This window comes from Ixodes scapularis, unplaced genomic scaffold (genome assembly GCF_016920785.2).
Source record: "Ixodes scapularis isolate PalLabHiFi unplaced genomic scaffold, ASM1692078v2 PGA_scaffold4__175_contigs__length_147842914, whole genome shotgun sequence".
In the NCBI taxonomy this organism is placed as follows: Eukaryota; Metazoa; Arthropoda; class Arachnida; order Ixodida; family Ixodidae; genus Ixodes; species Ixodes scapularis.
The window spans coordinates 40,336,892-40,359,580 of NW_024609879.1; the positions used below are offsets into that span (position 1 = coordinate 40,336,892).

The 22,689-nt window shown below is 43.4% G+C and overlaps 1 pseudogene; it reads right to left on the minus strand.

Annotated features, from left to right (window-relative positions):
* Positions 1-8,889, minus strand: part of LOC121837752 — a 97,226-nt pseudogene extending 88,337 nt beyond the window's left edge.
* Positions 8,890-22,689: the final 13,800 nt, after the last annotated feature.

The following is a 22,689-nucleotide window of genomic DNA, read 5'->3' on the forward strand; positions in this document are numbered from 1 at the left end:
TGATTCTTCTCCTGTTACTTTCCGGCGATGTTGAACTCAATCCTGGACCTATTACTGCAGAAGAAATGGACCTGCTTAGAGGTCTTCAAGGTGGCCAGGCAATAATCATGAGCACGCTAGATACTATCGACACTAGGTTAGCCAAACAGGAAGCTATGTGGACGGAAGTAAACAAAAGGCTCTGTGTAACCGAGGGCAGGTCGAAGCGGTTGATAAACTAGTGTCTGAACAAGCAAACGCAATAAGAGACCTTGCACAACAAGTTGCTCATCTGAGAGTCAAAAATGTTTACCTCGAAAATAGAAGTCGCAGACAAAATCTTGTCTTTTATGGAATAGTTGACGACAACCATTCGCAAACGTGGAACCAGTCGGGAAGCTTGGTTAAACAGTATTTGCAAGGCTAATTTGGGGATCGAACTTAAGACGGTTCAAAGAGCACACCGTGTTGGTAGATACAATAAAAATTTTAAAACGCCAATCATTGTAAATTTCGCATAGCATAAGGAACAACAGGAAGTCTTATCAAACGCTAAGAAGTTCAAAAGGTCGTGCTACAGCGTCGATAATGATTATTCCCCTGAGACTCGAGATATTCGAAAGCGATTGTGGGAATACGCGAAGGTTAAAAAAGCAGATAGTAAGAACAAGGTAAAGCTAACTTATGATAAGCTTGTTATTAACGGAAATACTTTCACATGGGACACAGAAAAAGAAGAGGTCGTTCCACTCGTGAAACAATGACGCCCCATTAAGAATAAGAAAAATGCCTGCCGCGATCTGGTTGCTGTCTTAATAAACTGCAGAAGTGTAATACACAAAGTTGATGAGTTCACTGCCCTGCTCGAGTCAGTAAAAGCTGATATCTTATTTGGTACAGAATTGTGGCTGAACCCGACTATCGCCGATAGTGAGGTGTTTAGAAACGAATTTATTGTTGATCGGAAGGATAGGCCCAGCATCGGGGGAGGCGTTTTTTTTTTTTTTTTTTTGCTAGTTCATTCCACTCTAAAATCATCTGGGCTAGATATTGATCATGACGATGTCGAGTCAATTTGGTGCTGAGTTACTTTATCTGACAATTCGTCGTACGCTGTCGGAACGTTTTATCAGCCACCGAATTCAGATTTAAAGACGTTACAGTCGTTGTTTGAAATCGTTTCGGAGGCCTCTCGGCGCCCTATTTTACTTGCAAGTGACGTTAACCTGCCAGAATAGAAATGGAATGATGGCACTTGTTCATGCAAAGTTAGTAGTCGCATTAACCTAGAAATGAAGAACATCGTAGATACTTATGGACTGTTACAGTATGTAAAGGATGCAACTCGGAATAATAACATATTAGACCTTTTGTTTTGCAGATCACCCAACCTTATAGATTCCGTCACCCTTATACCAGGAATAAGTGACCATAAAGCTGTCATTGCAAGTGTCAAATCAGGAATCATCCGACCGACGACATGCGCATCAAGGAAAGTCTTTTTCTTCGAGAAAGGCGACTATACTAGTATATCTCAGCAGCTGCTTGACCACTTGCCGGTCTTTGAATGCCTAGCTGAAGATTACGACGTCCACAAATTATGGTGTGTATTTAAGAACAAGCTGCTTGAACTTATGAACCGTTATGTTCCAAGCATAGATTCTACCAGACTCAAAAAAAAGAAACAAAAACCCTGGGTGTCTTCACGTATTCTAAGGATAATTAAAAAAAGGAGAGCATTTCTCAAGTATAAGAAAACTGGAAGTAACAATCACTTGAAGAAATTATCTGAAGTAGCACAGGAGTATAAATTATCTATAAAAATTGCGGAAGAAGGATACTGTAAAAAACTTAACGAGAGGATGAGAACTAGCCCTAAACTTTTTTGGAAGTTTATAAAAGGCTGTGGATCAGATGTGTTAGGAATAAACGAAATTGTGCACAACCATCATGTCTTCTTAGACGATACTGAAAAGGCTACGTGCTTGAATGATTACTTTCAATCTATCTCCCTACCTAAAAATAGCAGCTCTCCTCCAGCACATGCAAGTGTCATCCCGTTAATGGAGCCAGTTGAGCTAAGCGTGAGGGGCATCGAGTTGCTTTTAAGAAACATTGACGAAACTAAGGCAAATGGCCCTGATGGTATTTCTCCACGTATACTAAAGCGTAGTGCCGGACCTATTTCGTTGTATCTTTATGTAATCTACGAAAAGTCACTCTCCGCTGCTATCCTACCAGAAGATCGGAAAATCGCCCACGTTGTCCTTATTCATAAAGGTGGTTCAAAAAAAGAGGTTTCAAACTACAGGCGAATATCACTAACGGCCATCTCATGCAAAATTATTGAACATGTTTTATATACAGGAATAATGAAACATATAACGAACAACAGCATACTAATTAATCCACAACACGGGTTTCGTAAACGCCTATCTTGCACGACACAGCTCGCAGAATTTTACCATGAACTGGCGTCCAATGTTGACAATGGAGGGCAAATGGATTGTGTTCTAGACTTCCGCAAGGCGTTTGGCACTCTGTCGCATCCGCTCCTTCTTAGTAAACTAGAGTCGTTAAATTTAGACTCAAGTGTGTACCGATGGATCGAAAATTATTTATTCCAACGTCGGCAATGTGTTGTCTTGAACGGAAAAAGTTCGGAGTATGTTAACGTAACGTCAGGAGTCCCACAAGGCTGGCTCCTAGGACCACTTTTGTTCCTAATTGATGTAAACGATATTTCCGTGGGAATTTCCTCCTGTATACGGTTGTTTGCAGACGACTCCGTTGTGTATAGCAGAATTAAGGACGAACAAGATGCTGCTACGTTGCAACGAGACTTGGATTGTACTAATACTTGGTGTTCCAAGTGGCAGATGAATTTAAATCCAAAGAAGTGTGTACACCTGAGTTTTACCAAGAGAAAGAAAAACATTGAAAGTACTTATGAGATAGATAACGCCCTAACAAATAACGAAGCTACCTACAAGTACCTTGGTGTCACACTGTCATCCGACTGTTCTTGGAATGCCCAAGTTGATGATGTCATACTAAAAGCTGGCAGGGCGCTCAATTTTATACAACGGAATTTGAAATGTTCACAATCTGAATTAAAGGAAACCGCGTACTTAACATGTGTTAGGCCGATTTGAAAATATGCCCTGCGCCGTCTGGGACCCTCCGCACGTAACCTTAATTTATAATTTTTTAAATAATTCAAAATAGAGCTGCTAGGTTTTACTGGGTCGTTATGGGAGGAGACAGAGCTGCACTAAAATGAAAAGCGAATTGAATTGGGAACTGCTTTCTTCTCGAGGAGAAACGTTGAGACTGAAGTTTTTATTTCTCATATATAATAATAAAACTGGCATTAACAGAGAAGTATATTTAAAACACCCACATTATGTTTCTAGGCGGACTGAACATGCTTTCAAAATCCTGGACGAAAATTCTAGGCGGACTAAACATGCTTTCAAAATCCTGGACGAAAATGTATGCATATTCGTTTTTTGTTAAAACCATTGCAAAGTGGAATAGGCTGTCTGAAGACCAGGTGTGCTCTACAAATGAAGATGTATTTTTTTCAAAACTGTAACCCCCCTGCAATAACGCCTCCGGGCAATGCGGGGTAATCTTTGAATAAAGATTAAAGAATAAAGAATAAAGGTGGTGAAGAAAAAAACCTCACTAATTATAGACCAATATCAATTTTACCGGTACTGCCTAAGGGTCTTGAGAAAATAATTTATTCAAGACTAATTAACTTTCTTAACAAACACAATATTCTATCTAACTCACAATTTGGTTTTCGTAAACAGAGATCAACAGAAACCGCACTGTTAACACAAAAATAACTAATTGTTGAAGCATTTGAGACAAAAAAACTGGTACATTTATTGACCTGACTAAAGCGTTTGAGCACATTAACCATAATATACTAAACCTTAAACTTCACGCTTATGGTATTAGAGGAAGCGCAGCATTATTAATTCAATCTTATTTGCCGCATCGCTCTCAATGCGTTTGTATAAACTCTTCTTTTTCTTCACTTGATACTATTACAACAGGTGTACCCCAAAGCAGCATATTAGGCCCTCTTGTCTTCATACTTTACATTAATGACGTTTTTAACATAATGACATCAGCAAAAATAATAATAGCCTATGCCGATGATATGACTTTTCTTAGTACTGGTACTGCCCCGACTGACATGGTTTCAGAAGGAAATAGCTCTTTTACAAATTTGCAAAGATACATGGACGCAAATTGTCTGCAAATAAACCCTAATAAAACTAAAGCGATTTTCTTTAGACCGAGAAATAAATTAATTTGTAGGCCAGCATATCTTCATCTAAACAACCAGAAAATAGAAGTTGTAAGTGAACTAAAATCTTTGGGCGTTCATTTTACCGAGCACCTCACATGGAACATTCGTATAAGTCACACCCGTACAAGGATAAATAGAATAAATGGGCTGATAAATAAATAGATACAGCCTACCATGCAACATTAAAAAAAATGTTATACAATGCTCTTGTGAAAAGACGGTGAGTGTGCAGGCGAGCTGGTGGTAGCTAATCATGTCGTATTACACCTGAGACTGCGGTGGAAGAAATCTGAAGAACTTTCATTAGAAGGAACAGACACAGAGAACGTCTCAAACACAGCTAACTGGTTTATTTCTCAAACAGCCTTTGAGTACCCACGGAACCTTTTCCCAACCACACTCTACAGATAAACTCCTTTGTTGCAGACATCTCGAACCGGATGGAACACGCGCAAAAGATACAAAACAACCCACAGATGAGACGAGGACTTAACAATGGGACACTGCGGAACATCGCAGTGACCTTGAGAGAGATATGTCCCGAATTATCCTAACAGTCGCGTCAAAGCGCACAAACAAAAAAACAAAAAAAAACACACAGGTGGCCTCTAAATCGTTGCGACGCACCCAGACATAAGGAGACCACAAAGAAAACACCTTTTCTTTTTTCTTTTCCTTTTTTTCCCCTTTCCTTCCCTTTGGAAAACACACCCAAGTGATCTCGAAACCGCGTTTACAAACACATTAAAAGAAAAAAAAAATACAGATTTATCACACATATACAATGTCTCTCCCACCTCCTGTTTGAGACGTTCTCTGTGTCTGTTCCTTCTACTGAAAGTTCTTCCGATTTCTTCCACCGCAGTCTCAGGTGTAATACGACATGACAATGCTCTTGTTGTTCCTCATCTAACATATTGTCATCTCATATGAGGTACATCTACGAAACATAACATACTTAACCTCATTCGTGCACAGAAAAAATCAATTAGAACAATAGCAAATCTCGCATGGAATGAGAGCACTGCTAATTATTTTCAGCAGTTAAACATTGTAAATATATCTTTGCTTTATAAACTCAGACTCACATGCCTTTACAGATCTGCCCTACTCGCAAACACCATTTTTATAATTGAATTTTGTATTATAAACAAGCATGTCATGAGTCATAATACACGACACGCAGAACCATGGTTTGTGCCGACATTTCGTGCATCATATGGACATCAATCAACAAGCTACACTCTACCTCACTTACTAAACGAATTGATTCAATATCACGTCATACCTGAAGTTGTCACCAAGTCCCATGTAATTATGTCTTTCACTAGCTCTGACTAACAAATTTTAACCCACACGTTTTTTTGTTGGCCACTGCTTAGGTTTTATTGTATGTGTGTAGTTTTGTTTTCCTTGTTTCATTATTTTTGTAAATGAGTGATTATAGAACATGTCATCACTACTCTTTCTGCCGTTTGTATCGGGGCAGGGACCTCGTCAAGTTGCTGTATGCAGCTTTTTGTCCTTGCCCCTCCGCTCCCTGGAGAGGAAATAAAGTATTATTGTTATTAAAAAAGTTTGAAATAAGGGCCTAACGCAGATGGTTTATTTTCTCCAGGGCCTGACATTTTTATAAGCCTTAAACTAAGAAATCGTTTTTTTATCTGCTTTCTTGGCTTTTTAAGGCCCCTTTTTATTTCCATGAACATGCGGCTAAAGTATCAAACTGCAGACGACGAAGGCTAACAGAAGGTGAAGGAGCTCGAGAAATTTAATGGAGTGTTTTGACGTAATATCACTTCGCCATTTTTTTGTGAGGTTTCTAAGCGATAAAAACTACAGGCCTTCGTGCACTACATATTGTATGATGTCAGATGCAGCTTGAAATTCCGTGCCTTCGGCACGTAATGGCGTCAATAAAAACACCATATACAACGAAATACAAACGATGAAGCTCGTCTGTCATCTTGGAGGCCTAAAAACACAGTCTGGTTCTTGGGAATTTTACGAGAGTTCATATTCTTGTGATTTGAAGTGATGTGCTTTGCGTTTATTACCATGGTATCATTTATCCTGCTGATCAATATTTGATAATACCGTTCAAATCCTAAACTTGTAAAAACTATGTCATCGCATAAAAGGAAGTCATTTTAGGCAGTCTTGGGTAAGTTACTTTTAAAAAGTAATTCGTTACATTTAGATTACTCTCAGAAAAAAGTAGCAAAGTTAGCGTTACAGTTACCGCATCAAAAGAGTAACTGGTTACAGTCACAGTTACTTTTAAAAAGTAACGACGTTACTTTTCAGTTACTTTTCTACAGCACAAAAATATAAAAAAAATATAAAACGCCCTTCACCAAGTTTTATTGCATAACATTTAAAAGTATGCTTTTTACGCATTTGCTAGTAACCACCATCCCCACAGCGAAATACTCTCTGTACGCCGGACATGGTAGTTTTTCTCTGTCGTCATCAACATCTCTATCCTTGGTAGCGCTAGCACATTGCAGGCTCGTTGACGGTTGCGCTGGGTTCATAGAGTTCCTGGACATATTTCCGTTCATACCCGGCGAGCCAGAAACAAATCCCGCGCAGTAAATTTTGCCTCGACTGTTGACGCCATGCCAGAGCAGTCGCGCAACTCAAAATACGAAAAATGCATAGTGCCCTCCGCGTGTATTGTTGTTTCACGGTTGATTCACCTAACTAAAAAGCGTTTGCGAAGAAAAAAAAAACGCAATGTAGTTAGTCCTTAAAGATACTAAGATATGAGTGTTGAGTCACAAAGCACAAGCCGGTTTGTAAAGATAACTAGATATTTTCATCAAATCTACGCGTGCTATATTTGGGTCGTGTCTCGCGAGAAAGAACGTATTAGCAAGTTTGTGCAAGGCCAACTTGAAACTCGAAATGTCGAAACAGACAATTTGGAAAGTGCAAGGAATGTCTAGGTTGTACTCGTTCAATGATATATGATTCATAAAAACTGGATAGTAACGTCAATCGTAACGTCGTTACTTTAATTGTTACCAGAGAAAAAGTATAAGAACTACTGTTACAAGTTACATTTAAAAAAAGTAACTCGTTACAGTTGCAAGTTACCAAAATGGTAACGAAGTTACAGTAACGCGTTACTAGTAACGCGTTCAAACCCAAGACTGGTTTTGGGTGGGTGTACTTGCTGTAACCCTGTACATGAAACGGCTCATCATGTTTGAAGCGCAAGGTTCCAGCTGTTACTGGTGATGTGGAATATTGGAGCGTTTTTGCTGCTCCGTCTATTCAGATGGCAGCGTGCAAAAGGGACGATTTAGAACCTGTAAACTTAATTTTTGTAATGTTAAAGAAGATATTAAAAAGTCACTCCACCATCTGAAACCAGACCGACGACGACGCGTTAATTGAGCGTGAGTCCTGGAAGAACACTGGCGCAGTAGTCTATCCAATCTCTGTCCTCTCTCGTTCGTGCTATAGCGACGTGAAAGTTTGAGTGAATTTAACCTCTTTTCTAGACAGCGTTGGCAGAGCAGATAGTGGCATGCAGAGGTCGCCGTAGTGCGAGCCCAATTTTGCCGGCTAGTGTGGAGAGAGGCGAACGTGTTATATTTCAGTCCTCTGAAGGTCCGAAGGAACAAAGAGGATTTACTCAGCGGAGTCACTTCTGTAGGGAACAACGTGTAGCCCAAAGATATTTTACGCAAGCTCCATGGTTGCGAATTAATGTTTTGCAGGATGCCTTCATCTCAGATTGTCGCTGCCAAATCGGGAACACCTGAAGGTATCATGATGTCCAGGCAGAAAGAACTACCCACCTTGTCCGAGGTGCCTCTGCAACACACGCTTCGCAGATACATGGACTTTGTGGGGCCGTTTCTAACGGCAAAAAAGGTGGAGAAATTTCGAAAGGTGCGGAATGATTCCTATTTCGATTTGTTCTTTTAGTACCGATTACTATGGAAGATGTGGCTGCTTTTTCCCAGTCAAAATAGACCGAGTGCCGTGAGGGATGTCTTGGATGGGTAGTGCCCGTTTTATTTGGAATGGCATTTCATTCGACGGCCTTAAAGAGACAATAAAATAAAAAGATACATTTTTTAAAAGAAAAATCTTCTAAACGAAACTTGTGTTAAAAAATATTCAAAGACATTGTTGTTTTTGCTGCGCAGTACGATTGAGGCAGAGCAGTGGTTCTCCAATGGGGGTCCGCGGACCCTTTGGGGTCCGCGAGGCATCCTAGGGGTCTGGAAAGCCCACGATCGCCAGTCGAGCACGGAAATAAAAGTTGTATTTTCTCAGCTTCAGAAGAAACGTTCCAATTTTCGGGTGTTTTTTCCTGCAATCCCGTCCAGGCCGTGCTCTCTCTCTCTCTCCAAAAAGTTGCATGGTCACACAATTACAATGAAGCACGTCACTCTTACTGCCCCTTAGTCGTCTTTAGGCCCACTCTGCTGTTGACATATGTCAATGGTCGTCTTGTGTTTGGACTCATTGCCGATCACTGAATTACCCTTGATATGTCCAGGCTTATCCCTTTGCTGCCTGTCCTCCCCCGATGCGCGGTCCCACCACGGACTGCCCATGCTGTTGCAGGTCTGGCATCGCCTGCACCCGATGTTGTAGCCTTTTTACCCTATTCTTTATATTAATTTAGCTTAACTTATATATTTCAAATACTATTGAAATAGAACCAATGTACTATCGCAGCCAATATGAGCTGAAATGCCGCTAAGCGTGGCACGCGATAATAGCGGGTTTTAGAACAGGGAACCCCACAGATTTGGATGCCCCAAACAGCTAGAGGCATTGCAATGGGCATGCACAGAAGTTCTGCGCGTGCGCACTGGGTGCCCCAAGTTGTTTGGAGCACCCAAGGCTGTGGGGCCCCCTATTTTAAAGCTCGCTAATATGAGAGTTTTCTCAGATTGTTCAGCGAACCTCGGTATGCGCTGAGGTAGACAGAAATCGCTTCTTGTGCTCGTTGCAGAACTATGCCTTTCCGTGTCGATTTCCAACTCATAGCGGCGCAATGAGTGGAATAAGCAACCGGCCTAAACCTCAGCAAACACAGAGGTTGGCTGAAAAATCCGACATGTGGCTCTGATAGTACCACACTCCATACGCCAGAGCGTTTCAACTAATATTGGTCACAATAGTACTTCCTCAAATGTTTCTGGTTTTTCTGTACCACATTGCCATTATTCCCAGCGAAACAATGTATGATTTTGTAACTTCATGATAAAAATATGAAGAAGAAAACAACGCAGCTTGCTTTACTTTATTCTTATTAGTAGCTGCTTTTGCCGTACTCAAATGTCAGGCTGGCGATTATCACTGTTCAGTGGACAATATAATTAAATTCTAAGTGGGATTTGCACCTTGTCATGTTCCAGAAATGGCGTAATTAAGTTTCCACATTATGCATTCACATATTGGGCTTTGCACTCAACCATTTGCTTAACTGCTGGCCAACTCGAATTGTTTCAATTTAGCCATGAAACCACCATAATCAACCATTAAAATGGACATCCCAAAATACGACAGATCATTCGACTATCAGACAATCAAACCCTCAGACCATCAAACCATCAGACCAACAGACCATCAACTCATCGCACCAACAGACCATTAAACCATCAGACCATCAGACTTCCCAAAATAAGAATCTATCAGATCATCAGGATTTTCCAGATGATTTTTTCGATAGAGGAGGCAGAGCTTGAGCTTTACGTGTTCCCGGGTCATATCTTTGAAGATTTGAACAATACCAGGTTTGACGTGATGATAGAACTTGAGGTATGCTCATTTCTTGGCGGATTACAGCTTAGGCCATTGATAGTGAAATGGAATCTAGGTCTCCAGTTGAGCGAGAAAGAATGGTAGGTGTGAGCATAGCTTCTAGCTAACGCCGGGATATCGTTATCTCTTCTGGTCTTGGCGTTTTGTCACATGTCGACGTATCACTAGTATTACAGAGTCAAATAATCTTTGATGTGGTCCGACGTTTTTTACTGTTTCAAACACCCGTCAGTCACTTACAAGGTCCTTGGGTCACAATCTTTTTAAAAAAAGGATCTGAAGAGCGTCGTCGGTGATGCCCTTCAGAACGTGCGAAATTCGCTCGTAATCGGCCATGGAGGCGTTAGCTTTATGGCGTAGCGACAGGATGTCTTGAACGTGCGCCATATATCACTCGGTCGAGGTCTGGACGCGCGAAGCTAGTTTGCGTTTCGTCGGTAACTTGCGAAATGTGGGATCGCCGAAGAGGTGCCGTGGTTTGTCCTTGTACATGTCTCACCATGTGATTGTTTCTTTGTGGTAAAAAACCAGGTCCGCACTCTATGTTTAATGTTATAGCGGATGTTGGCACGTATGATAATGGTGTCCCATCTGTTGCAAAGGCTGGTGCTCTCGTACAAGTGTATTCATTCCTCTATGTCATAATCCCTGTGCCAGTTAGATAACCCGGGTGTTTTGGGCGGGAGATGATCAATGGCCGTGGGCTTTGTGGTGGAGCGCCTTCAGGAATTTTAACTGGTGGAGGAAGCCGGTGGTTTCGAAGTGCCAGGCATTGCTGTGCAGAGGTACGCAAGAGGTTGTACTTTCACCAAACGGTGTGGTGCTTACGAAGTGGTTTATCACATTTAATATGGATATTGAAAACGCTGTTCTACCAGAGATCCCGGGAAGCTCTCTCCTCCTTTTTTTTCTTCACCTTGATCTAGTTACAGTGGCTAGAACGGTGAGGTATCAGCATTGCCCAGCTTGCTCCCTTGCGGCCGCGTCCTTGCATATCAAGAAGGCGATATGTGGCGCTCTCATCTACTGTGAGATGCTTATTCATTACAGATGCCGGACCGAAAAAGGCTCGTTCGTTTCGCTACTAGTTCTAGTTGCTGGTGCTCTTCCCGGAAAGTTTGTCCCATGCGTTCACACTGCCCCGGAGATCACGCTGTTTTTCTCCCAGATGCACCCGGGGTACATTTCTGCGAGAAAGAAAGAGAAGATAGCCTCCCTCTCTGCCCTTCCCGACAGCGACGACGGCGACAAAAGCAATGGTAAGTTTATTTTTCTCGTTACCTTAGACACATTCGCAAAATTAACATAGTTTAACTTCTAAAAGTATTTTAAGAGGCTCATATCGCACGCCATGTTTACTCGCGGACGGAGAAAGCACCCGGATCGCAGCAGACGCAAGCGGACGACACATCTCAGTGTCCACAGCAGCGCCATCGCTTAATCCTGACCGTCCGGCAGCTCTTCTCACAGACCGATGCTGACACATCCCCTTCTAGTCCACTTATCTCTATTGTAGTAGGCTGGATCGTGGATCGAGGCCTTTTTTGCTGGGTTAGAGTGGCACCAACGGCCGTGATTTCTTGTAACCGCCAGATGCATGGGATTCAAAGGGGAAAAAAAACGTTTGCTCTGTTTCTACGCTGTTTTCGGCAATGAAACGATTCGGCTGCTTTTGATGCAGACTGCAAAAAGATTGTATGTAAATAACAAAACTGTCAGCCTTCACCGTTCTTATAGATCAATGTTTTCTTGTCGAGAGTGACTCCGCTGGGCCAAAAACGTAATGCAGCCCAATGAGACAACAGTTACATAGAGTCCCCGCGCAGTCGGTGGTGGTGTCGATTAGTTGGGTTTAGCGGACAAGCTTAAAGGATTTGCTACGCAGAATTGGCTCATTCCCCAAACCGATGTCACGATAACACGTTTTTGGCATTGATCTACTTCTAGGGCTTCCTCGTGGACTGTCTTTTTGACGGCAAGCTGCTTCGTTTACTTCACGGCAAGAGCAAGCTTGCCAGCTCAGCCGCAGGTACTCTGGTACGCTTGGTTTTTTAATGGCATTCGAACGCTTGACAATCTCCGATCCCGTCTTTGAACAAGCGATATGATCATTGCAGAAAATCATAAAAAAGTCGTTTTCGAGCTCAACATAAGGGCTTTAATATTCCTACTTTTGTGCGTTTCTCACATGAACTTGCGAGTACTGACTGGTGCCAAGTAATGGCTGCCGGTGGTGCCACTTAAGGTCTCCCGATCCGCGATTTAGCCAACTATAATATATATCAGTGTTCTAGCCACCGTAGTCAAGTTCTTCTCCTACTTTGTTTTCTTATATCTGTCTTTCATCGATTATACAAGGACGACTTATTGACGAGCCATTTTACAAACGTAGTTTAAAAAACAAAACAAAATTTAAGAAAAAAACAAAAATAGACTACGCAATATTCTCAAACACGTCACTTGTTTACAGCGGAGCTGTTAAGGGCTAGGTTCCCCGGGATCGTGTCCGGTATCAAATGCCTGTCGACACAAACCTACCTGGACAGCTACTGCCACCTATAAGCGACGGCGACAAGCACACAACCAGTCTGGTTGCCGCCGTCGCTCGTAGATGGCAGCAACCTTTCCAGCTATTATAGAAGAATGGATAGTTTGGAGCGATGGTGGGAATTCATCGTAGGAAACAGCGCGAAAAACAGACGACGACAAAAAAGAGGCACACGTAACGAGCGCAGCGCTCGTCACGTGTGTTTCTTTGTCCTCGTCTGTTTTGCGCAATGATCCCTAAACTCTTATCAGTTTCGGTTTGGACTTAGAATTAAAGCCCCCCTATTCTGAAAAAAGTGGCGCCATTCATTGTTGTGAAAATACTCGAGGCACGTGCCGCGCACCACTTGTGGTAAATTCATGGCGTCTGAAAGCTAGCTCAGTGCTGCGCTGTGCAGCCATGATCTTCCCAGGGGCTGCACGTCGCACGTGTCTCGCGCATTGACGAACCTTGCGCTACTCTTGAAACATGAAGGAGCTTTACTTAGGATCGGTCGGCGGCGCGCCCTTTCGGGGAAAGAAGACTGGCTGTGGAAGGTGCGGCGACGTACTCAGCAGCGCGAATGGGTGCGACACCGCCGTAAAGCCGCTGTCGCCTCGACTTCCACTGCGTCCACCGCTTCAGATTCCCATGTCGAAAAAGAGCACATCGCTCGCCTGGAAAGCCGCCGCCGAGAACAGAACCAGCGATGTAAAGGGCGCCGGCAGGCCAACGCTACGAACGACGATCGTGCCACGGAGGCCAAGTGCAAGCGCGAGGTGCGGCGAAGACTTCACTCCACGCCGGCTGAACAGCTCCCGGGCGCGACGGCGAGGTTCCAGAGGGAGTTCGTGGAGGGGATCTGGCGCCGACATGGCCGCCAGAAACTTACGTTTCGTCCTTCTTCAGGTGGTGTGGATGATGGCTTCTTTTCACGACGCTGCGACGGACGTTGGTGTTGTCACAGATGGCATCGACTTCGATGAGCAAGTTTGCCCGACTTTCCTGCCTCCGTGGGACGACATCGGCCATGAACATCAAGTTTGCTCGGCTTTCCCGCCCCCCTGGGATAGCCGCCTACCGCTGGATAAGACAGCGCTACCGTCACTTCTCGGCAATTGCATGGACTGGCAACCGTGGGCACTTCGACACGGTATAAACCTACATAAGCAGCTGCCTCACCTCGCCAATGTGGGATCTGGCGCCGACATGGCCGCCAGAAACTTACGTTTCGTCCTTCTTCAGGTGGTGTGGATGGTGGCTTCTTTTCACGACGCTGCGACGGACGTTGGTGTTGTCACAGATGGCATCGACTTCGATGAGCAAGTTTGCCCGACTTTCCTGCCTCCCTGGGACGACATCGGCCATGAACATCAAGTTTGCTCGGCTTTCCCGCCCCCCTGGGATAGCCGCCTACCGCTGGATAAGACAGCGCTACCGTCACTTCTCGGCAATTGCATGGACTGGCAACCGTGGGCACTTCGACACGGCATAAACCTACATAAGCAGCTGCCTCACCTCGCCAATGTGGGATCTGGCGCCGACATGGCCGCCAGAAACTTACGTTTCGTCCTTCTTCAGGTGGTGTGGATGGTGGCTTCTTTTCACGACGCTGCGACGGACGTTGGTGTTGTCACAGATGGCATCGACTTCGATGAGCAAGTCTGCCCGACTTTCCTGCCTCCCTGGGACGACATCGGCCATGAACATCAAGTTTTCTCGGCTTTCCCGCCCCCCTGGGATAGCCGCCTACCGCTGGATAAGACAGCGCTACCGTCACTTCTCGGCAATTGCATGGACTGGCAACCGTGGGCACTTCGACACGGCATAAACCTACATAAGCAGCTGCCTCACCTCGCCAATGTGGGATCTGGCGCCGACATGGCCGCCAGAAACTTACGTTTCGTCCTTCTTCAGGTTGGTTACTCTTATCTCTCTGTCAATGGCAGAGCGTTCAAAAAGTCGGCGTCAGACCCCACCTCGCCTGTATGCATGATTATGCGTCGGATGACTGTCTTTTTTTTTACGCTGTACGCACCTTTTTTGAAACTTGCTGCTTCTTGCCGGTGATATAGAACAGAATCCTGGACCCTTCTCGGAGCAACAAGAACAGCAAATGTTCGAGGTTATTATGACAATACCAGTGATTCAGCAGAAACAGTCAGAGATTCTTAACGAAATTCAGCTTATTCGGTCTGAACAGCAGATTCTTGAACAGAAAGTGACAGAGCTAACGAACAAGATTAAGCAAGTTGAAGACAACGTTGCGTCTGTCCTTCCGTTAAAAGCCGAAGTAGCTCGCCTTGTAAACTGTTCAGGTAAACTTTCTACTGCGTGTACAAATTTGCAGGATTACCAGGATGACCTAGACAATAGGTCGCGAAGAAATAACCTAATCTTTTTCGGTATCGAAGATAATCAAAATGAAACATGGGCGGAGTCCGAGAGTAAAATAGTATCTTTTTGCTCTGAAAAACTGCAAGTACCGATAGCATCCGAAGCTATCGAGAGAGCGCATAGATTAGGACGCTACACGGAAGCAAAGAATCGGCCTCTGATAGTAAAATTTCTGTCATTCAAAGACAAGCAACGTGTACTTACAGTCGCCGCTAGACTTAAGGGGTCCCAGTTTGCAATCAGTGAAGACTATTCGAACAAGGTACGCCTTCAAAGGCAAAAACTCATCCAGTTCGCCCGTCAACGTGGAGGAAATTTCAAGTTAAATTTTAATAAGCTTAGAATGAATGGGCAACTTTTCATGTATAATAGCGAAACAGATGCCGTCACTAGATTAGACAGCTAGCAACCACTGAATACAGCGACCCAAAGCAGAGTGTCAGCTTGCAGGGACTGAATATGTATTGTGGTTAATTGTCGAAGTCTAAAAGATAAAACTCTGGAACTTGCTTCACTTTTGGAAACAACAAAGCCTCATATAGTTTTTGGAACTGAGTCTTGGCTGGATAATACCATAGCAGATAGTGAAATTTTCCCCTCTAATAACACTACATATCGAAAAGACCGCAGCACACACGGTCGTGGTGTTTTTGTGCTTGTTCACAACAGTCTGAATAGTGTCCCTATCAATGTTGACAGTGAATCATGTGAAACTATATGGTGTAAAGTCATGCTTGGTAATGGCTCCTCTGTGGCTATAGGCTCTTTTTATAGGCCACCTGGCTCAAACTCTTGCCAACCCTTGTTTCAATTAAGTAGTATATTATTAAGTCTGGAGGCAACATACACAGTCCTTGCCGGTGACTTTAACCTCCCAAATATAAACTGGGTCTCTTTCCAGCCTATCATTCAGACTACATCTGTCATTTATTCTGCTTTCCGTGAAATGGTCATTGCCCACTCCTTATCTCAGTTAGTTCAAACTCCAACAAGACTGGGTCCTAACAGCGCTAATCTGTTAGATTTGTTTTTTTGCAATGACCCCAATCTTGTTTCCTCCGTCAATGTGATACCCGGAATAAGCGATCACGATGTTGTCGTTACAAGAATGTCCTGTAATGCTATTCAACGGCGCAGTGCACAACCACGCAAGGTGTTTTTTTATGAAAGAGGCGACTACGTGACGCTATCCCGTGAACTGGATTCGTTTTTTCCTGAATTCCAATCGCATAGCTCAAACTTGGATATGAATTCTGCCTGGAATTTATTTAAAACGAAGATTTTGTCTTTAACACAGACATACATTCCATCACGCATCATATCAGGAAAAAGAAGGAACGATAGGCCGTGGATGAATAGGGAAATTCGAACTTTGATAAACCAAAAGAATCGTTTTTTCAGTAGGTATTGTTGTTCACATGAACCTAGATTATATTCTAAAATGAAGGAGTTAGGCAAGATCATAACAAAAGAAATGCGCAAGGCGCAAAATAAATATCTAGACACTCTACCCGCCAAACTGAGAAGAAATCCTAAAGAGGTCTGGAAATACGTTAAAAACAAGAAAACTCCTAACACCACTATCCCCGATGTCATAGATGGTGTCAATTACGGAACGAACCTAAAGAGCAAAGCTGAAACCTTTAATCTTTATTTTCAATCAGTTTTCACTCAGCCGGTCCACCCGGTAGATGGAATACCGACATCAAACGTCGTTACACAAATGGATAACATCGACATCTCGGAAAGTGGCATTGTGTCGTTATTGCAAAGGATCAAAGTAAGTAGTGCTCCAGGCCCAGATTGTATTTCCAACTTCATTCTGAAAAACTGTGCTGTTTCTGTTTCGCCTTATTTAACCGTGTTGTTCAAAAAGTCTTTTGAACAGAGCGAACTTCCTCTCGACTGGAAAAGCGCCAACGTGGTTCCGGTACATAAAAGTGGAGATAGAACCAGCACATGCAACTATAGGCCTATTTCTTTAACAAGTGTTTCTTGTAAAATGCTAGAGCACATCATTTACTCAAATTTAATCAATCATCTACAAAATAATGCATTCTTTTCTCCTATGCAGCATGGTTTTAGAGCGGGATTTTCTTGTGATACGCAATTAGTAGAATTCACACATGACCTATCTTTTTCAATTAACAATGGTTTTCAAGTCGATTGTGTCTTTTTGGACTTCCGGAAGGCCTTTGACTCGGTATCTCATACTTTGTTATTACAAAAGATGGCAGCTGTAAACATTTCGGATTCACTTTTAACCTGGCTTGAGGCTTATCTTGTTGAAAGGAAGCAATGCGTAGTTCTAGACGGTGTGAGCTCGTCAAATGTTAGTGTTTTATCAGGTGTTCCGCAAGGATCGGTGTTGGGCCCCCTTCTTTTTTTAGTGTTCATAAATGATCTTGCTGGTCATCTTTCTAGCCACGTCCGACTGTATGCTGATGATTGTTGTATATACCGTGATATCAGGTGTGAGGATGACTCCCAGATACTGCAAGACGATCTCGATTCTGTGATGTCATGGTGTGAAACATGGAATATGGCCTTGAATCTAAACAAATGTAACGTAGTCAGATTTTCTAACAAAAGACAAATTCTGGCCACAGAATATTTCCTTGGTGTCACACGTTTAACGGTTGTACCTGAATATAAATATCTGGGAGTTTTATTTTCTAGTAACTTGTCATGGAATGCTCATGTTGATTATTTGTCATCTAAGGCCAGCCGCACATTAAACTTTCTGAGACGCAATTTTAGTCAGGCACCTACTAACCTTAAAGAAACATTGTACATATCGAATGTACGTCCCATTTTGGAATATGCATGTGCCGCATGGGATTTGCATACCGGTCACACCATTGAACAACTCGAACGTATTCAGAAACGGGCAGCTCGGTTTGTCTCCGGCAATTATGATTTCTCTATAAGATCATCTGAAATACGCCGCAACCTGGGATGGCCTCTGTTGGAAGACAGACGAAGGTTCCTTAGGCTCACTTTATTTTTTAACATAGTAAACGGTAGGACCGGCATCGAAAAAGAACGTTATATTAAGGAGCCCAGTTATGTGTCGCCGCGTACAGATCATCACTTAAAAGTACGAGAATATAGATGCAGAATTAACGTTTTTAAGCACTCGTTTTTTCCACGAACAATACACGAATGGAACAATTTACCAACTGAGGTTATCTCTGCGGCTCCTTCATCCTTTCCTACTGCCCTAAAAAACTTGCTGTTGGAATAATTTTTCACTTTGCCCTTCTAATAGTGCCATTCACTATACTTTGTTTTCATATATTGTACAAAGTGTTGTATGTTGTATTTTTCTCCTAAGATGTCATATCCACTATTTCTGCATCAGAATAGTTCTTGTGTATCTCTATATGTATCGTTTGCTATTGTTTTGTATTGCCTTACCCCCCTACAATAATGCCCAGATCTGGGCGATGTAGGTAATCGAATAAATAAAATACCTGTTTGGCGTCGCGTGCGCCGTGCGCGGCCGATTCTGCTAAAGTGAACTAGAGGAGGGGTAGTGAGGTCAGCGCGCGCTGGCGGCAGCCGCACTTCGTGTCGACGGCTCGAGAGGGCGCCGCGAATGCATGGGCTGGATGAAGCGGGTGACCAGGGCGGCTCGCATTGCATTTGCTGCGCGACAAAACACTCTTTGTTGGAGCTTTCGGCTCGAAATGTTTGCCGTTTTAGGTCCGAACCCCATAAAAGAAATACGCGACACAAAATTGACGCGATTCGTCTGACCGGGTTAAATGCGCGACGTGGAAGGCAAACAGCGCCAGTTCAATTTCCTGGATGGCGTTTCAAAAACAAAATGTTCGTGCAATTTCTTTTTTTCTTATGGCGGGTGGGTTTGTTAGGAGTCTCTCATTAGAAACGGGGTGAAGCTATGTAATGGTCAAGAAGTCCTTCACTCGCGCACATAAATGGCTAGTTGTAATATTGAGACAGGATCATATTGATGTTTCCTAGACATTTAAACAATCACGGCTCAAGCCTCAAGAATGGCATGCTATCGTTTTAACATGGCATTCCTTTTATACCTAGTATTGAAACCGTGCATAGCTAGTTCCAAGGTTTAATCTCCTTTATTGATTCACCATTATGTGTCTCGTTAAGTCAATTTCAAAGAAACCTGTTGGGTAAATACTGCTGGACAAAACAACTCGCGTGACAGCAAACCCTGTTACAGCAAACATGAATACACTTTTTATTGGTTAAACTCAGCAAAACCACAATACTGAAACGGCGTATTTTTTGCGGGCTCAATATTTCGCGATTTAGGTCGAAGATAAAGTTTCGAAATAATTCGCGGGTTCTAATTTTCGTGACGCGGTGGGATCTCACTATAGGTTCCAATGTGTTTACATTTTACCGGCATTGTTTGCGGGACCTATTTTTCGTCGGCACCGCACCTTCGCAGAGACGATAGGAGTTGACGTCTCGGAGAAGAATTAACTTCCGCTTCCTCGCAGCTGACGACGCATCCTCCTTCAGCCATGCGGCCACAAAGATGAACAGCGTATACAACACCAGGCATGCTAAGTCGTGAAAAAATCACTACTCTCTTGGATAAAACTTCATTGTTGTAATGGTCGCGTAGGGCCATTATGAATGAGTGGAAAGAGACAGGAAAAGCTAGGATAAAGACAGCGCCCCGAAAGGCCTGTAGAGATGCTGCAAAGGCTTACATTGCCGGCGCGTGGGCCGCGGGGTGCGGAGGTGCGGGGCCCAAGGCGGGAACCCCGACGAAAGAAAGAGACGTCACTCCAGCTCGGAGTTTTTGTGAAGACTGTGTTTTTGTCGTGACCAGCATACAAACATTCAGATCCGTGGGGATGAACACTTCCGCTCGCAGGGGCGGATGTCAATTCTCGGACAAGTGGCCCCTATTGGAAAACCCCAATATAAACAGCGTATTATGGATATTGGTAAACAATATCTTTTTATTGTATTGCAATACAATATAGACAGTGTATTGGAAAACATTACATTTATTGTATTGTATTACAATAAGGATTTGTTATGGGATTCCAATATTCATAATACGCTGAAAATATTGGAATCCAATACCGTATAAACCCTTATTGGATCCCCATGTGTCATATGGGGATCCAATAAGGCTTTACGATTCCAATATACTCAGCGTATTATGGATATTGGAATCCAATATATTATATCGGCTACCAATAAAACTATATGCGAGTTGGAATATCACGTTCAGCACGACATTTCTTTGCAACGCAGTTTCTTCTTGTGTGTATCTCTGAGTAATAAAACAAAAAAGTGTTGTTGTTGTCAAATTATGAATAAAGAAGCAAAACACTGGGCTTATCCATACCAAATATAGTTAACATATTCCTGAACTGGAGGATCTGGCATTTACTGCAAAAGAAAGTTAATTTTTTAGGACCCTCATTCAAAAACTTGCTGTTTGAAAACAGAATGTGAAATCCTCACCTTTTAATGAAAGCAGCACCTGCTAGCTGTAGCCATATAGAAAACTGCAAAATAAGAATTCGTGATTAGTTCGCAACAAGTAGCAATCCTTCACTAAGCCGGATAGATTCAAAATTATGTCTGCGTTTGATTGTGGAAAAATAAGCTTCCATTCCACTGCCACGGATCATTCTGAGCTCCGTCAATTAAATAAACCTATCGGCTCGTCTGGCTTCACAGTTCCTGCTTTGCACCTAACTAAAGTATCTGGAATGCTCACCTTTGAGGAAAAACAAACTGGTGCTTGCTTGCTTGTAGGCCATGGAAACTGGAAGAGAGATTTGCGATTAGTTGCGTTCAAGAAGCAAATAAATTGAGTAGCCCCGTAAAGTACACTAAGTCGAAAAGATTAAAACAATTACATGCGCAGGACATAGATAACCTCTTGCAACGTAACTGGGCATACGTCAATGTCGCTCGCGTGTATTACAGAAAAATAAGCTTCAATGCACGAGCCCCCAGTCGTTCCGAGCTCTGTCAATTAAAAATGCTGTACCGGTCGTCTGGTTTCAGTATTCCTGCTTCGGGAATCTGGAATTCTCACCTCTGAGGAGAAGCAAACTGGGACCTGCTGGCTCTTAAGCCTTGGAAACTGTCAGAAAGATTTGCGATTAGCTGCGTCCAAGTACCAATTTCTTTGACCAGCCACCTACAGCACACTAAGCCAGATAAAATCAAAATTACATGTGCGTGACATAATATGCCTCTTGTGACAAAACTGGGCACATGTTTTGTCGCCTACAGCAACACTGAAGCCAGACAGACAAGCGATACGGCATATTTAATTGACGGAGCTCAGAACGACTGGGGACGCTTTCACTGAAGCTTGTTTTGCTACAATACACGCGTGTATTGCAGCAAAACAAGCTTCAGTGAAAGCGTCCCCGGTCGTTCTAAGTTCCGTCAATTAAATATGCCGTACCGCTTGTTTGGCTTCAGTATTGCTGCTTCATGTATTGATTGTGAGTCCACACATCTCGGTACCAGAAGAGAACTGACTCTCGTGCTTTATGTCATGAGCCCGCGCCCGGCTCCGAGCTGCTGCTCGAGCGCCCGCGCAACACCGATACATCTTCCGCTCTTTAAAGAAAAGAAACACAAAGAAAATAAGTACGAAAATAACATAACATACAAAGAATGCGGATAGCATTAAATAAAAAATAAACCCACAAAAGAAACTATGGAAACTGTGCAAATGTTTTGTCGTAGGTTAGTCGACGTGGTGCGTGTCTGCTTCGTGATGATCTTCTCAGTGCTGGAGCCTCATCTGTCAAAGTTTCATCGGATGCTGGGGATGGATGTGTGGAACGATGGTCTGTATCTGGGTTACAGTGTGGTTGTGGAAGCTGTGGAGACTGCGAAGTCTATGAAGGCTGCGGATTGTCGTGGGCGTCGGAGTGCTGCTGTGGTGAAGCGGCATCTTCATCCAGGCAATCATTGAATGCCTCCGACGTTTTCAACAAATGACGGCGGTTCCTCCTGTAGATCCTGTTCCCCTCGGTTTGGACAGTGTAGGAGCGTGGCCCGGCACAATTTGTTACCCTAGCTTTCTCAAACCAACCGCCTTTTCCTCGCATGCGGACGATGTCGCCCCTCTTCAGGTCCTTCAGCGACGTTCCAGGCTTGTTTGTTGCATCTTGCACACAGGTTTCCTCGGGTGCGATGAGAAATCAGGAAGTTGTGCTCGCAGTTTTCTTCCATACAGCAACTCTCCCGGAGACTGTCCTCCTATCAAAGGGGAACACCGATAGTTCAAGAGACCGAGAAAAAAATCATCCCCCGCATCATCACATTTCTTTAAAATTCTCTTTGCAATTTGTACCCCTTTTTCAGCAAGACCATTGGATTGCGGAAAGTGGGGACTTGATGTCACGTGATGGAAGTCATAAACCCTGGAAAACCGTTTAAACTCGGAAGATGAAAATTGTGGCCCATTGTCTGAGCAAACTTCTATTGGAATGCCGTGCCTTGCGAACCAGCCTGACAATGTATGGATGATGGTTTGCGAACAGGTGTCCTGGAGTCTTTCAACCTCTGGGTAGTTTGAATACGCATCAAACGCAACTAAATAAGAGTAACCTCCATAGGCAAACAAGTCAATGCCAACACGATACCATGCGTAAGGAGGGGGCTCGCGCATCAT